We start from the raw sequence: 15,838 nt of genomic DNA, 5'->3' as shown, positions 1-15,838 counted from the left end.
ATTGGATGTTGTATGAAAAGGTGGAGGGTGTATTTAGTATTGGTGAGAATTTGATTCTCACTATAGATTTGAGGATGCTGAACTAGTATCTCAGGGCCAGTAGAGATTACATCTCAATGTAACAGGCAGAAATTGGATGGTGTATGACAAGGTGTAGGGTGTATATAGTATTGGTGAGAATTTGAATCTCACTATAGAATTGAGGACGCTGAACTATTGTCTCAGTCCTAGTAGAGATTACACCTCAATGTAACAGGTTGAAATTGGATGGTGTATGACAAGGTGGAGGGTGTATATAGTATTGGTGAGAATTTGAATCTCACTAGAGATTTGAGGACGATGAACTATTGTCTCAGGCCCAGTAGAGATTACACCTCAATTTAACAGGCTGAAATTGGATGGTGTATGACAAGGTGGAGGGTGTATATAGTATTGGTGAGAATTTGAATCTCACTAGAGATTTGAGGATGCTGAACTGTTGTCTCAGGCCCAGTACAGTTTACACCTCAATGTAACAGTCTGAAATTGGATGGTGTATGGCAAGGTGGAGGGTGTATATAGTATTGGTGAGAATTTGAATCTCACTAGTGATTTGAGGATGCTGAACTGTTGTCTCAGGCCCAGTACAAATTACACCTCAATGTAACAGTCTGAAATTGGATGGTGTATGGCAAGGTGGAGGGTGTATATAGTATTGGTGAGAATTTGAATCTCACTAGAGATTTGAGGACACTTAACTATTGTCTCAGGCCCAGTACCGATTACACCTCAATGTCACAGTCTGAAATTAGATGTTGTATGACAAGGTGGAGGGTGTATATAGTATTGGTGAGAATTTGAATCGCACTATAGACTTGAGGACGCTGAACTAGTATCTCAGGGCCAGTAGAGATTACATCTCAATGTAACAGGCTACAATTGAATGGTGTATGACAAGGTGGAGGGTGTATATAGTATTGGTGAGAATTTGAATCTCACTAGAGATTTGAGGATGCTGAACTATTGTCTTAGGCCCTGTTATGAATGAGTCACCGGAGGAGGAGAAAATAAAAATAAAAGCTAAGTCCAGAAAACCGGAGAGGTTGGTAGCTATAGGATTGCAGACCCCTGATCCTATACACCACAACTACCATTAGCCGTGGGGGGTTCCTACGGTGCCCTAGACCCCTCTTCACAGCCTGAGAACTACATAAGTCTAAAGAAGGAAAGCGGAAATCTAAACTGCCCAAGAGCAGACCCCAAAGCAATAGACAGCCCCCAACATGTATTGTGGGTGAAAAACAGATGAAAACACAAACACAGATAGAAAGACAGGCTGAGCAAACGATGGGGCCCAACTAACTAGATAGGACAGGACAGAAAAGATGCTGGCTGCAATCCGTAAAAAACCCTACCAAAAATGTCCCAACCGTCTGATAGGGAAAAAGGCCCTTCAAAATCACTATATCAGCACTCAGGTATATTCTGAAAACAGAGCAAAAGAGATCAACTGATCAGAGACAAAAATGGAATTCAGCCAGTCCCAACCAGGACTGGCTGAATACAAACACAAAGGAAACCAGACAAAATCTCATGGAATAATAGCAGGGCAAAAAACTTAGCTTTTAGTAGACAGGAATTAAACTGGATGCAAGAGATCAGAGCAGAAAGGATCACCAGCAGCCCTGCAGGGCGTCGGCTGCCTTATATCCACTCAGAAATTCCAGATGTCCAATCACACTCCGCCTGCTCAGATGACAGGTTCTTCCCATCCCAACCAGTTTCACTACCTCTCTTCACCAGCAGAGAGAGTTCATCAGACATCAAAGGTGAAGGGGAGAATGAACTCACAACAAGGCCCAGTACAGATTACACCTCAATGTAACAGTCTGAAATTGGATGGTGTATGGCAAGGTGGAGGGTGTATATAGTATTGGTGAGAATTTGAATCTCACTAGAGATTTGAGGACACTTAACTATTGTCTCAGGCCAAGTGGCGATTACACCTCAATGTAACAGGATGAAATTGGATGGTGTATGACAAGGTGGAGGGTGTATATATTATTGGTGAGAATTTGAATCTCACTAGAGATTTGAGGACGCTGAACTATTGTCTCAGGCCCAGTACCGATTACACCTCAATGTAACAGGCTGAAATTGGATGGTGTATGACAAGGTGGAGAGTGTATTTAGTATTGGTGAGAATTTGAGTCTCACTATAGATTTGAGTACGCTGACCTAGTATCTCAGGGTCAGTAGAGATTACACCTCAATGTAACAGGCTGAAATTGGATGGTGTATGACAAGGTGGAGAGTGTATATAGTATTGGTGAGAATTTGAATCTCACTAGAGATTTGAGGACGCTGAACTATTGTCTCAGGCCCAGTAGAGATTACACCTCAATGTAACAGGCTGAAATTGGATGGTGTATGACAAGGTGGAGGGTGTATATAGTATTGGTGAGAATTTGAATCACACTAGAGATTTTAGGATGCTGAGCTATTGTCTCAGGCACAGTAGAGATTATACCTCAATGAAACAGGCTGAAAATGGATGTTGTATGACAAGGTGGAGGGTATATTTAGTATTGGTGAGAATTTGAATCTCACTATAGATTTGAGGACGCTGAACTAGTATCACAGGGCCAGTAGAGATTACATCTCAATGTTACAGGCTGAAATTGGATGGTGTATGACAAGGTGGAGGGTGTATATAGTATTGGTGAGAATTTGAAGCTTACTATAGATGTGAGGACGCTGAACTATTGTCTCAGGCCCAGTAGAGATTACACCTCAATGTAACAGTCTGAAATTGGATGGTGTATGGCAAGGTGGAGGGTGTATATAGTATTGGTGAGAATTTGAATCTCACTAGAGATTTGAGGACACTTAACTATTGTCTCAGGCCAAGTACCGATTAAACCTCAATGTAACAGGCTGAAATTGGATGGTGAATGACAAGGTGGAGGGTGTATATAGTATTGGTGGGAATTTGAATCTCACTAGAGATTTGAGGACGCTGAACTATTGTCTCAGGCCCAGTAGAGATTACACCTCAATGTAACAGGCTGAACTTGGATGGTGTATGACAAGGTGGAGGGAGTATATAGTATTTGTGAGAATTTGAATCACACTAGAGGTTTGAGGATGCTGAACTATTGTCTCAGGCCCAGTACAGATTATACCTCAGGCCCAGTACAGATTACACCTCAATGTAACAGGCTGAAATTGGATGGTGTATGACAAGCTGGAGGGTGTATATAGTATTGGTGAGAATTTGAATCTCACTATAGATTTAAGGACACTTAACTATTGTCTCAGGCCCAGTAGAGATTACACCTCAATGTAACAGGCTGAAATTGGATGGTGTATGACAATGTGGAGGGTGTATATAGTATTGGTGAGAATTTGAATCGGACTATAGATTTGAGGACGCTGAACTAGTATCTCAGGGCAAGTAGAGATTACACCTCAATGTAACAGGCTGAAATTGGATGGTGTATGACAAGGTGGAGGGTGTATATAGTATTGGTGAGAATTTGAATGGCACGATAGATTTGAGTATGCTGAACTAGTATCTCAGGGCCAGTAAAGATTACATCTCAATGTAACAGGCTGAAATTGGATGGTGTATGACAAGGTGGAGGGTGTATATAGTATTGGTGAGAATTTTAATCTCACTAGAGATTTGACGATGCTGAACTATTGTCTCAGGCCCAGTAGAGATTACACCTCAATGTAACAGTCTGAAATTGGATGGTGTATGGCAAGGTGGAGGGTGTATATAGTATTGGTGAGAATTTGTATCTCATTAGAGATTTGAGGACACTTAACTATTGTCTCAGGCCCAGTAGAGATTACACCTCAATGTATCAGGCTGAAATTGGATGCTGTATGACAAGGTGGAGGGTGTATATAGTATTGGTGAGAATTTGAATCTCACTAGAGGTTTGAGGACGCTGAACTATTGTCTCAGGCCCAGTAGAGATTACTCCTCAATGTAACAGGCTGAAATTGGATGGTATATGACAAGGTGGAGGGCATATATAGTATTGGTGAGAATTTGAATCTCACAAGAGATTTGAGGACACTTAACTATTGTCTCAGGCCCAGTAGAGATTACACCTCAATGTAACAGCCAGAAATTGGATGGTGTATGACAAGATGGAGGGTGTATATAGTATTGGTGAGAATTTGAATGGCACGATAGATTTGAGTATGCTGAACTAGTATCTCAGGGCCAGTAGAGATTACATCTCAATGTAACAGGCTGAAATTGGATGGTGTATGACAAGGTGGAGGGTGTATATAGTATTGGTGAGAATTTGAATCTCACTAGAGATTTGAGGACACTTAACTATTGTCTCAGGCCCAGTACAGATTACACCTCAATGTAACAGGCTGAAATTGGATGGTGTATGACAAGGTGGAGAGTGTATATAGTATTGGTGAGAATTTGAATCTCACTAGAGATTTGAGGACGCTGAACTATTGTCTAAGGCCCAGTAGAGATTACACCTCAATGTAACAGGCTGAAATTGGATGGTGTATGACAAGGTGGAGGGTGTATATATTATTGGTGAGAATTTGAATCACACTAGAGATTTTAGGATGCTGAGCTATTGTCTCAGGCACAGTAGAGATTACACCTCAATGTAACAGGCTGAAAATGGATGTTGTATGACAAGGTGGAGGGTCTATTTAGTATTGGTGAGAATTTGAATCTCACTATAGATTTGAGGACGCTGAACTAGTATCACAGGGCCAGTAGAGATTACATCTCAATGTTACAGGCTGAAATTGGATGGTGTATGACAAGATGGAGGGTGTATATAGAATTGGTGAGAATTTGAATCTCACTATAGCTTTAAGGACACTTAACTATTGTCTCAGGCCCAGTAGAGATTATACCTCAATGTAACAGGCTGAAATTGGATGGTGTATGACAATGTGGAGGGTGTATATAGTATTGGTGAGAATTTGAATCGGACTATAGATTTGAGGACGCTGAACTAGTATCTCAGGGCAAGTAGAGATTACACCTCAATGTAACAGGCTGAAATTGGATGGTGTATGACAAGGTGGAGGATGTATATAGTATTGGTGAGAATTTGAATCTCACCATAGATTTGAGGATGCTGAACTATTGTCTCAGGCCCAGTAAAGAGTACACCTCAATGTAACAGGCTGAAATTGGATGGTATATGACAAGGTGGAGAGTATATTTAGTATTGGTGAGAATTTGAATCTGACTATAGATTTGAGCACGCTGAACTTGTATCTCAGGGCAAGTAGAGATTACACCTCAATGTAACAGGCTGAAATTGGATGGTGTATGACAAGGTGGAGGGTGTATATAGTATTGGTGAGAATTTGAATCTCACTAGAGGTTTGAGGACGCTGAACTATTGTCTCAGGCCCAGTAGAGATTACACCTCAAAGTAACAGGCTGAAATTGGATGGTATATGACAAGGTGGAGGGTGTATATAGTATTGGTGAGAATTTGAATCACACTAGAGATTTGAGTATGCTGAACTAGTATCTCAGGCCAGTAGAGATTACATCTCAATGTAACAGGCTGAAATTGGATGGTGTATGACAAGGTGGAGGGTGTATGTAGTATTGGTGAGAATTTTAAACTCACTAGAGATTTGACGATGCTGAACTATTGTCTCAGGCCCAGTAGAGATTACACCTCAATGTAACAGTCTGAAATTGGATGGTGTATGGCAAGGTGGAGGGTGTATATAGTATTGGTGAGAATTTGAATCTCACTAGAGATTTGAGGACACTTAACTATTGTCTCAGACCCAGTACCGATTACACCTCAATGTAACAGGCTGAAATTGGAAGGTGTATGACAAGGTGTAGGTTGTATATAGTATTGGTGAGAATTTGAATCTCACTAGAGATTTGAGGATGCTGAACTATTGTCTCAGGCCCAGTAAAGATTACACCTCAATGCAACAGGCTGAAATTCGATGGTATATGACAAGATGGAGAGTATATTTAGTATTGGTGAGAATTTGAATCTGACTATAGATTTGAGCATGCTGAACTAGTATCTCAGGGCAAGTAGAGATTACACCTCAATGAAACAGGCTGAAATTGGATGGTGTATGACAAGGTGGAGGGTGTATATAGTATTTGTGAGAATTTGAATCTCACTAGAGATTTGAGGACGCTGAACTATTGTCTCAGGCCCAGTAGAGATTACACCTCAAAGTAACAGGCTGAAATTGGATGGTATATGACAAGGTGGAGGGTGTATATAGTATTGGTGAGAATTTGAATCACACTAGAGATTTTAGGATGCTGAGCTATTGTCTCAGGCCCAGTAGAGATTACACCTCAATGTAACAGGCTGAAATTGGATGTTGCATGACAAGTTGGAGGGTATATTTAGTATTGGTGAGAATTTGAACCTCACTATAGATTTGAGGACGCTGAACTAGTATCACAGGGCCAGTAGAGATTACATCTCAATGTTACAGGCTGAAATTGGATGGTGTATGACAAGGTGGAGGGTGTATATAGTATTGGTGAGAATTTGAATCTCACTATAGATTTAAGGACACTTAACTATTGTCTCAGGCCCAGTAGAGATTACACCTCAATGTAACAGGCTGAAATTCGATGGTGTATGACAAGGTGGAGCGTGTATATAGTATTGGTGAGAATTTGAATCGGACTTTAGATTTGAGGACGCTGAACTAGTATCTCAGGGCCAGTAGAGATTACATCTCAATGTAACAGGCTGAAATTGAATGGTGTATGACAAGGTGGAGGGTGCATATTGTATTGGTGAGAATTTGAATCTCACTAGAGATTTGAGGATGCTGAACTATTGTCTCAGGCCCAGTACAGATTACACCTCAATGTAACAGGCTGAAATTGGATGGTGTATGACAAGGTGGAGGGTGTATATAGTATTGGTGAGAATTTGAATCTCACTAGAGATTTGAGGACACTTAACAATTGCCTCAGACCCAGTACCGATTACACCTCAATGTAACAGGCTGAAATTGGATGGTGTATGACAAGGTGGAGGGTGTATATAGTATTGGTGAGAATTTGAATCTCACTAGAGATTTGAGGATGCTGAACTATTGTCTCAGACCCAGTAAAGATTACACCTCAATGTAACAGGCTGAAATTGGATGGTATATGACAAGGTGGAGAGTATATTTAGTATTGGTGAGAATTTGAATCTGACTATAGATTTGAGTACGCTGAACTAGTATCTCAAGGCAAGTAGAGATTACACCTCAATGTAACAGGCTGAAATTGGATAGTGTATGACAAGGTGGAGCATTTATATAGTATTGGTGAGAATTTGATTGTCACTAGAGATTTGATGACGCTGAACTATTGTCTCAGGCCTGTAGAGATTACACCTCAATGTAACAGGCTGAAATTGGATGGTGTATGACAAGGTGGAGGGTGTATATAGTATTGGTGAGAATTTGAATCATACTAGAAGTTTGAGGATGCTGAACTATTGTCTCAGGCTCAGTACAGATTACACCTCAATGTAACAGGCTGAAATTGGATGGTGTGTGGCAAGGTGGAGGGTGTATATAGTATTGGTGAGAATTTGAATCTCACTAGAGATTTGAGGATGCTGAACTATTGTCTCAGGCCCAGTAGAGATTACACCTCAATGTAACAGGCTGAATTTGGATGTTGTATGACAAGGTGGAGCGTGTATTTAGTATTGGTGAGAATTTGAATCTCACTATAGAATTGAAGACGCTGAACTAGTATCTCAGGTCCAGTAGAGATTGCATCTCAATGTAACAGGCTGAAATTGGATGGTGTGTGGCAAGGTGGAGGGTGTATATAGAATTGGTGAGAATTTGAATCTCACTATAGATTTGAGGAGGCTGAACTAATATCTCAGGGCCAGTAGATATTACACCTCAATGTAACAGGCTGAAATTGGATGGTGTATGACAAGGTGGAGGGTGTATATAGTATTGGTGAGAATTTGAATCTCACTAGAGATTTGATGAAGCTGAACTATTGTCTCAGGCCCAGTAGAGATTACACCTCAATGTAACAGGCTGAAATTGGATGGTGTATGACAAGGTGGAGGGTGTATATAGTATTGGTGAGAATTTGAATCATACTAGAAGTTTGAGGATGCTGAACTATTGTCTCAGGGCCAGTAGAGATTACACCTCAATGTAACAGGCTGAAATTGGATGGTGTGTGGCAAGGTGGAGGGTGTATATAGTATTGGTGAGAATTTGAATCTCACTAGAGATTTGAGGATGCTGAACTATTGTCTCAGACCCAGTAGAGATTACACCTCAATGTAACAGGCTGAATTTGGATGTTGTATGACAAGGTGGAGCGTGTATTTAGTATTGGTGAGAATTTGAATCTCACTATAGAATTGAGGACGCTGAACTAGTATCTCAGGTCCAGTAGAGATTACATCTCAATGTAACAGGCTGAAATTGGATGGTGTGTGGCAAGGTGGAGGGTGTATATAGTATTGGTGAGAATTTGAATCTCACTATAGATTTGAGGAGGCTGAACTAGTGTCACAGGGCCAGTAGAGATTACATCTCAATGTCACAGGCTGAAATTGGATGGTGTATGACAAGGTGGAAGGTGTATATTGTATTGGTCAGAATTTGAAGCTCACTATAGATTTGAGGACGCTGAAATATTGTCTCAGGCCCAGTAGAGATTACACCTCAATGTAACAGGCTGAAATTGGATGGTGTATGACAAGGTGGAGGGTGTATATAGTATTGGTGTGAATTTGAATCTCACTAGAGATTTGAGGATGCTGAACTGTTGTCTCAGGCCCAGTACAGATTACACCTCAATGTAACAGTCTGAAATTGGATGGTGTATGGCAAGGTGGGGGGTTTATATAGTATTGGTGAGAATTTGAATGGCACTATAGATTTGAGTACGCTGAACTAGTATCTCAGGGCCATTAGAGATTACATCTCAATGTAACAGGCTGAAATTGGATGGTGTATGACAAGGTGGAGGGTGTATATAGTATTGGTGAGAATTTTGATCTCACTAGAGATTTGACGATGCTGAACTATTGTCTCAGGCCCAGTAGAGATTACACCTCAATGTAACAGGCTGAAATTGGATGGTGTATGACAAGGTGGAGGGTGTATATTGTATTGGTGAGAATTTGAAGCTCACTATAGATTTGAGGACGCTGAAATATTGTCTCAGGCCCAGTAGAGATTACACCTCAATGTAACAGGCTGAAATTGGATGGTGTATGACAAGGTGGAGGGTGTATATAGTATTGGTGTGAATTTGAATCTCACTAGAGATTTCAGGATGCTGAACTGTTGTCTCAGGCCCAGTACAGATTACACCTCAATGTAACAGGCTGAAATTGGATGGTGTATGACAAGGTGGAGGGTGTATATAGTATTGGTGTGAATTTGAATCTCACTAGAGATTTGAGGATGCTGAACTGTTGTCTCAGGCCCAGTACAGATTACACCTCAATGTAACAGTCTGAAATTGGATGGTGTATGGCAAGGTGGGGGGTTTATATAGTATTGGTGAGAATTTGAATCTCACTAGAGTTTTGAGGACACTTAACTATTGTCTCAGGCCCAGTACAGATTACACATCAATGTAACTGTCTGAAATTGGATGGTGTGTGGCAAGGTGGAGGGTGTATATAGTATTGGTGAGAATTTGAATCTCACTAGAGATTTGAGGACACTGAACTAGTATCTCAGGGCCAGTAGAGATTACATCTCAATGTAACAGGCTGAAATTGAATGGTGTATGACAAGGTGGAGGGTTTATATAGTATTGGTGAGAATTTGAAACTCACTAGAGATTTGAGGACGCTGAACTATTGTCTCAAGCCCAGTAGAGATTATACCTCAATGTAACAAGCTGAAATTGGATGGTGTATGATAAGGTGGAGGGTGTGTATAGTATTGGTGAGAATTTGAATCGGACTATAGATTTGAGGACGCTGAACTAGTATCTCAGGGCCAGTAGAGAATAGATCTCAATGTAACAGGCTGAAATTGAATGGTGTATGACAAGGTGGAGGGTGTATATAGTATTGGTGAGAATTTGAATCTCACTAGAGATTTGAGAATGCTGAACTATTGTCTCAGGCCCAGTACAGATTACACCTCAATGTAACAGTCTGAAATTGGATGGTGTATGGCAAGGTGGAGGGTGTATATAGTATTGGTGAGAATTTGAATCTCACTAGAGATTTGAGGACACTTAACTATTGTCTCAGGCCCTGTACCGATTACACCTCAAAGTAACAGGCTGAAATTGGATGGTGCATGACAAGGTGGAGGGTGTATATAGTATTGGTGAGAATTTGAATCTCACTAGAGATTTGAGGATGCTGAACTATTGCCTCAAGCCCTGTAGAGATTACACCTCAATGTAACAGGCTGAAATTGGATGGTGTATGACAATGTGGAGAGTGTATTTAGTACTGTTGAGAATTTGAATCTGACTATAGATTTGAGTACGCTGAACTAGTATCTCAGGGCAAGTAGAGATTACACCTCAATGTAACAGGCTGAAATTGGATGGTGTATGAAAAGGTGGAGGGTGTATATAGTATTGGTGAGAATTTTAATCTCACTAGAGATTTGAGGATGCTGAACTATTGTCTCAGGCCCAGTAGAGATTACACCTCATTGTAACAGGCTGAAATTGGATGGTGTATGACAAGGTGGAGGGTGTATATAGTATTAGTGAAAATTTGAATCACACTAGAGGTTTGAGGATGCTGAACTATTGTCTCAGGCCCAGTACAGATTACACCTCAATGTAACAGGCTGAAATTGGATGTTGTATGACAAGGTGGAGGGTGTATTTAGTATTGGTAAGAAGTTGAATCTCACTAGAGATTTGAGGACGATGAACTATTGTCTCAGGCCCAGTAGAGATTACACCTCAATTTAACAGGCTGAAATTGGATGGTGTATGACAAGGTGGAGGGTGTATATAGTATTGGTGAGAATTTGAATCTCACTAGAGATTTGAGGATGCTGAACTGTTGTCTCAGGCCCAGTACAGATTACACCTCAATGTATCAGTCTGAAATTGGATGGTGTATGGCAAGGTGGAGGGTGTATATAGTATTGGTGAGAATTTGAATCTCACTAGAGATTTGAAGACACTTAACTATTGTCTCAGGCCCAGTACCAATTACACCTCAATGCAACAGGCTGAAATTTGATTGTGTATGACAAGGTGGAGGGTGTATATAGTATTGGTGAGAATTTGAATCTCACTAGAGATTTGAAGACACTTAACTATTGTCTCAGGCCCAGTACCAATTACACCTCAATGCAACAGGCTGAAATTTGATTGTGTATGGCAAGGTGGAGGGTGTATATAGTATTGGTGAGAATTTGAATCTCACTAGAGATTTGAGGATGCTGAACTATTGTCTTAGGCCCTGTTATGAATGAGTCACCGGAGGAGGAGAAAATAAAAATACAAGCTAAGTCCAGAAAACCGGAGAGGTTGGTAGCTATCGGATTGCAGACCCCTGATCCTATACACCACAACTAACATTAGCCGTGGGGGGTTCCTACGGTGCCCTAGACCCCTCGTCACAGCCTGAGAACTACATAAGTCTAAAGAAGGAAAGGGGAAATCTAAAATGCCCCAAAGCAGATCCCAAAGCAATAGACAGCCCCCAACATGTATTGTCGGTGAAAAACAGATGAAAACACAAACACAGACAGAAAGACAGGCTGAGCAAACGATGGGGCCCAACTAACTAGATAGGACAGGACAGAAAAGATGCTGGCTGCAATCCATAAAAAACCCTACCAAAAATGTCCCAACCGTCTGATAGGGAAAAAGGCCCTGAAGTCGCTACACTTCAAAATCACTATATCAGCACTCAGGTATATTCTGAAAACAGAGCAAAAGAGATCAACTGATCAGAGACAAAAATGGAATTCAGCCAGTCCCAACCAGGACTGGCTGAATACAAACGCAAAGGAAACCAGACAAAATCTCATGGAATAATAGCAGGGCAAAAAACTTAGCTTTTAGTAGACAGGAATTAAACTGGATGCAAGAGATCAGAGCAGAAAGGATCACCAGCAGCCCTGCAGGGCGTCGGCTGCCTTATATCCACTCAGAAATTCCAGATGTCCAATCACACTCCGCCTGCTCAGATGACAGGTTCTTCCCATCCCAACCAGTTTCACTACCTCTCTTCACCAGCAGAGAGAGTTCATCAGACATCAAAGGTGAAGGGGAGAATGAACTCACAACAAGGCCCAGTACAGATTACACCTCAATGTAACAGTCTGAAATTGGATGGTGTATGGCAAGGTGGAGGGTGTATATAGTATTGGTGAGAATTTGAATCTCACTAGAGATTTGAGGACACTTAACTATTGTTCAGGCCCAGTGGCGATTACACCTCAATGTAACAGGCTGAAATTGGATGGTGTATGACAAGGTGGAGGGTGTATATATTATTGGTGAGAATTTGAATCTCACTAGAGATTTGAGGACGCTGAACTATTGTCTCAGGCCCAGTACCGATTATACCTCAATGTAACAGGCTGAAATTGGATGGTGTATGACAAGGTGGAGAGTGTATTTAGTATTGGTGAGAATTTGAATCTCACTATAGATTTGACTACGCTGAACTAGTATCACAGGGTCAGTAGAGATTACACCTCAATGTAACAGGCTGAAATTGGATGGTGTATGACAAGGTAGAGGGTGTATATAGTATTGGTGAGAATTTGAATCACACTAGAGGTTTGAGGATGCTGAACTATTGTCTCAGGCTCAGTACAGATTACACCTCAGGCCCAGTATAGATTATACCTCAATGTAACAGGCTGAAATTGGATGGTGTATGGCAAGGTGGAGGGTGTATTTAGTATTGTTGAGAATTTGAATCTCACTATAGATTTGAGGACGCTGAACTAGTATCACAGGGCCAGTAGAGATTACATCTCAATGTCACAGGCTGAAATTGGATGGTGTATGACAAGGTGGAGGGTGTATATAGTATTGGTGAGAATTTGAATCTCACTATAGATTTGAGGACGCTGAACTATTGTCTCAGGCCCAGTAGAGATTACACCTCAATGTAACAGGCTGAAATTGGATGGTGTATGACAAGGTAGAGGGTGTATATAGTATTGATGAGAATTTGAATCACACTAGAGGTTTGAGGATGCTGAACTATTGTCTCAGGCTCAGTACAGATTACACCTCAGGCCCAGTACAGATTACACCTCAATGTAACAGGCTGAAATTGGATGGTGTATGGCAAGGTGGAGGGTGTATTTAGTATTGTTGAGAATTTGAATCTCACTATAGATTTGAGGACGCTGAACTAGTATCACAGGGCCAGTAGTGATTACATCTCAATCTCACAGGCTGAAATTGGATGGTGTATGACAAGGTGGAGGGTGTATATAGTATTGGCGATAATATGAATCTCACTATAGATTTGAGGACGCTGAACTATTGTCTCAGGCCTAGTAGAGATTACACCTCAATATAACAGGCTGAAATTGGATGGTGTATGACAAGGTGCAGAGTGTATTTAGTACTGATGAGAATTTGAATCTCACTATAGGTTTGAGTACGCTGAACTAGTATCTCAGGGCCAGTAGAGATTACACCTCAATGTAACAGGCTGAAATTGGATGTTTTATGACAAGCTGGAGTGTGTATTTAGTATTGGTGAGAATTTGAATCTCACTATAGATTTGAGGATGCTTAACTAGTATCTCAGGGCCAGTAGAGATTACATCTCAATGTAACAGGCTGAAATTGGATGGTGTATGACAAGGTGGAGGGTGTATATAGTATTGGTGAGAATTTGAATCTCACTATAGAATTGAGGACGCTGAACTAGTATCTCAGGGCCAGTAGATATTACACCTCAATGTAACAAGCTGAAATTGGATGGTGTATGACAAGGTGGAGGGTGTATATATTATTGGTGAGAATTTGAATCGGACTATAGATTTGAGGACGCTGAACTATTGTCTCAGGCCCAGTACCGATTACACCTCAATGTAAAAGGCTGAAATTGGATGGTGCATGACAAGGTGGAGGGTGTATATAGTATTGGTGAGAATTTGAATCTCACTAAAAATTTGAGGACACTTAACTATTGTCTCAGGCCCAGTACCGATTACATCTCAATGTAACAGGCTGATATTGGATGGTGTATGACAAGGTGGAGGGTGTATATAGTATTGGTGAGAATTTGAATCTCACTAGAGATTTGAGGATGCTGAACTATTGTCTCAGGCCCTGTAGAGATTACACCTCAATGTAACAGGCTGAAATTAGATGGTTTATGACAAGGTGGAGGGTGTATATAGTATTGGTGAGAATTTGAATCTCACTAGAGATTTGAGGACGCTGAACTATTGTCTCAGGCCCAGTAGAGATTACACCTCAAAGTAACAGGCTGAAATTGGATGTTGTATGAAAAGGTGGAGGGTGTATTTAGTATTGGTGAGAATTTGATTCTCACTATAGATTTGAGGATGCTGAACTAGTATCTCAGGGCCAGTAGAGATTACATCTCAATGTAACAGGCTGAAATTTTATGGTGTATGACAAGGTGTAGGGTGTATATAGTATTGGTGAGAATTTGAATCTCACTATAGAATTGAGGACGCTGAACTATTGTCTCAGTCCTAGTAGAGATTACACCTCAATGTAACAGGCTGAAATTGGATGGTGTATGACAAAGTGGAGGATGTATATAGTATTGGTGAGAATTTGAATCTCACTAGAGATTTGAGGACGATGAACTATTGTCTCAGGCCCAGTAGAGATTACACCTCAATTTAACAGGCTGAAATTGGATGGTGTATGACAAGGTGGAGGGTGTATATAGTATTGGTGAGAATTTGAATCTCACTAGAGATTTGAGGATGCTGAACTGTTGTCTCAGGCCCAGTACAGATTACACCTCAATGTAACAGTCTGAAATTGGATGGTGTATGGCAAGGTGGAGGGTGTATGTAGTATTGGTGAGAATTTGAATCTCACTATAGATTTGAGGGGGCTGAACTAGTGTCACAGGGCCAGTAGAGATTACATCTCAATGTCACAGGCTGAAATTGGATGGTGTATGACAAGGTGGAGGGTGTATATTGTATTGGTGAGAATTTGAAGCTCACTATAGATTTGAGGACGCTGAAATATTGTCTCAGGCCCAGTAGAGATTACACCTCAATGTAACAGGCTGAAATTGGATGGTGTATGACAAGGTGGAGGGTGTATATAGTATTGGTGTGAATTTGAATCTCACTAGAGATTTGAGGATGCTGAACTGTTGTCTCAGGCCCAGTACAGATTACACCTCAATGTAACAGTCTGAAATTGGATGGTGTATGGCAAGGTGGGGGGTTTATATAGTATTGGTGAGAATTTGAATGGCACTATAGATTTGAGTACGCTGAACTAGTATCTCAGGGCCATTAGAGATTACATCTCATTGTAACAGGCTGAAATTGGATGGTGTATGACAAGGTGGAGGGTGTATATAGTATTGGTGAGAATTTTGATCTCACTAGAGATTTGACGATGCTGAACTATTGTCTCAGGCCCAGTAGAGATTACACCTCAATGTAACAGGCTGAAATTGGATGGTGTATGACAAGGTGGAGGGTGTATATTGTATTGGTGAGAATTTGAAGCTCACTTTAGATTTGAGGACGCTGAAATATTGTCTCAGGCCCAGTAGAGATTACACCTCAATGTAACAGGCTGAAATTGGATGGTGTATGACAAGGTGGAGGGTGTATATAGTATTGGTGTGAATTTGAATCTCACTAGAGATTTGAGGATGCTGAACTGTTGTCT

At 40.9% G+C, this 15,838-nt stretch overlaps 1 protein-coding gene across 3 annotated transcripts in view; it reads left to right on the top strand.

Moving 5' to 3' along the window:
- Positions 1–15,838, top strand: part of LOC141087864 (A-type potassium channel modulatory protein KCNIP1-like) — a 1,937,055-nt gene that overhangs the window by 1,023,562 nt on the left and 897,655 nt on the right. The gene's annotated exons all lie outside the window — the stretch shown is intronic.

Source organism: Dendrobates tinctorius, unplaced genomic scaffold, assembly GCF_039654945.1.
Source record: "Dendrobates tinctorius isolate UK_male_01 unplaced genomic scaffold, ASM3965494v1 ptg000036l, whole genome shotgun sequence".
Lineage (NCBI taxonomy): Eukaryota > Metazoa > Chordata > Amphibia > Anura > Dendrobatidae > Dendrobates > Dendrobates tinctorius.
Note: the sequence above shows the minus strand (reverse complement) of the source record. Positions and strands in the feature narration are given on the sequence as shown.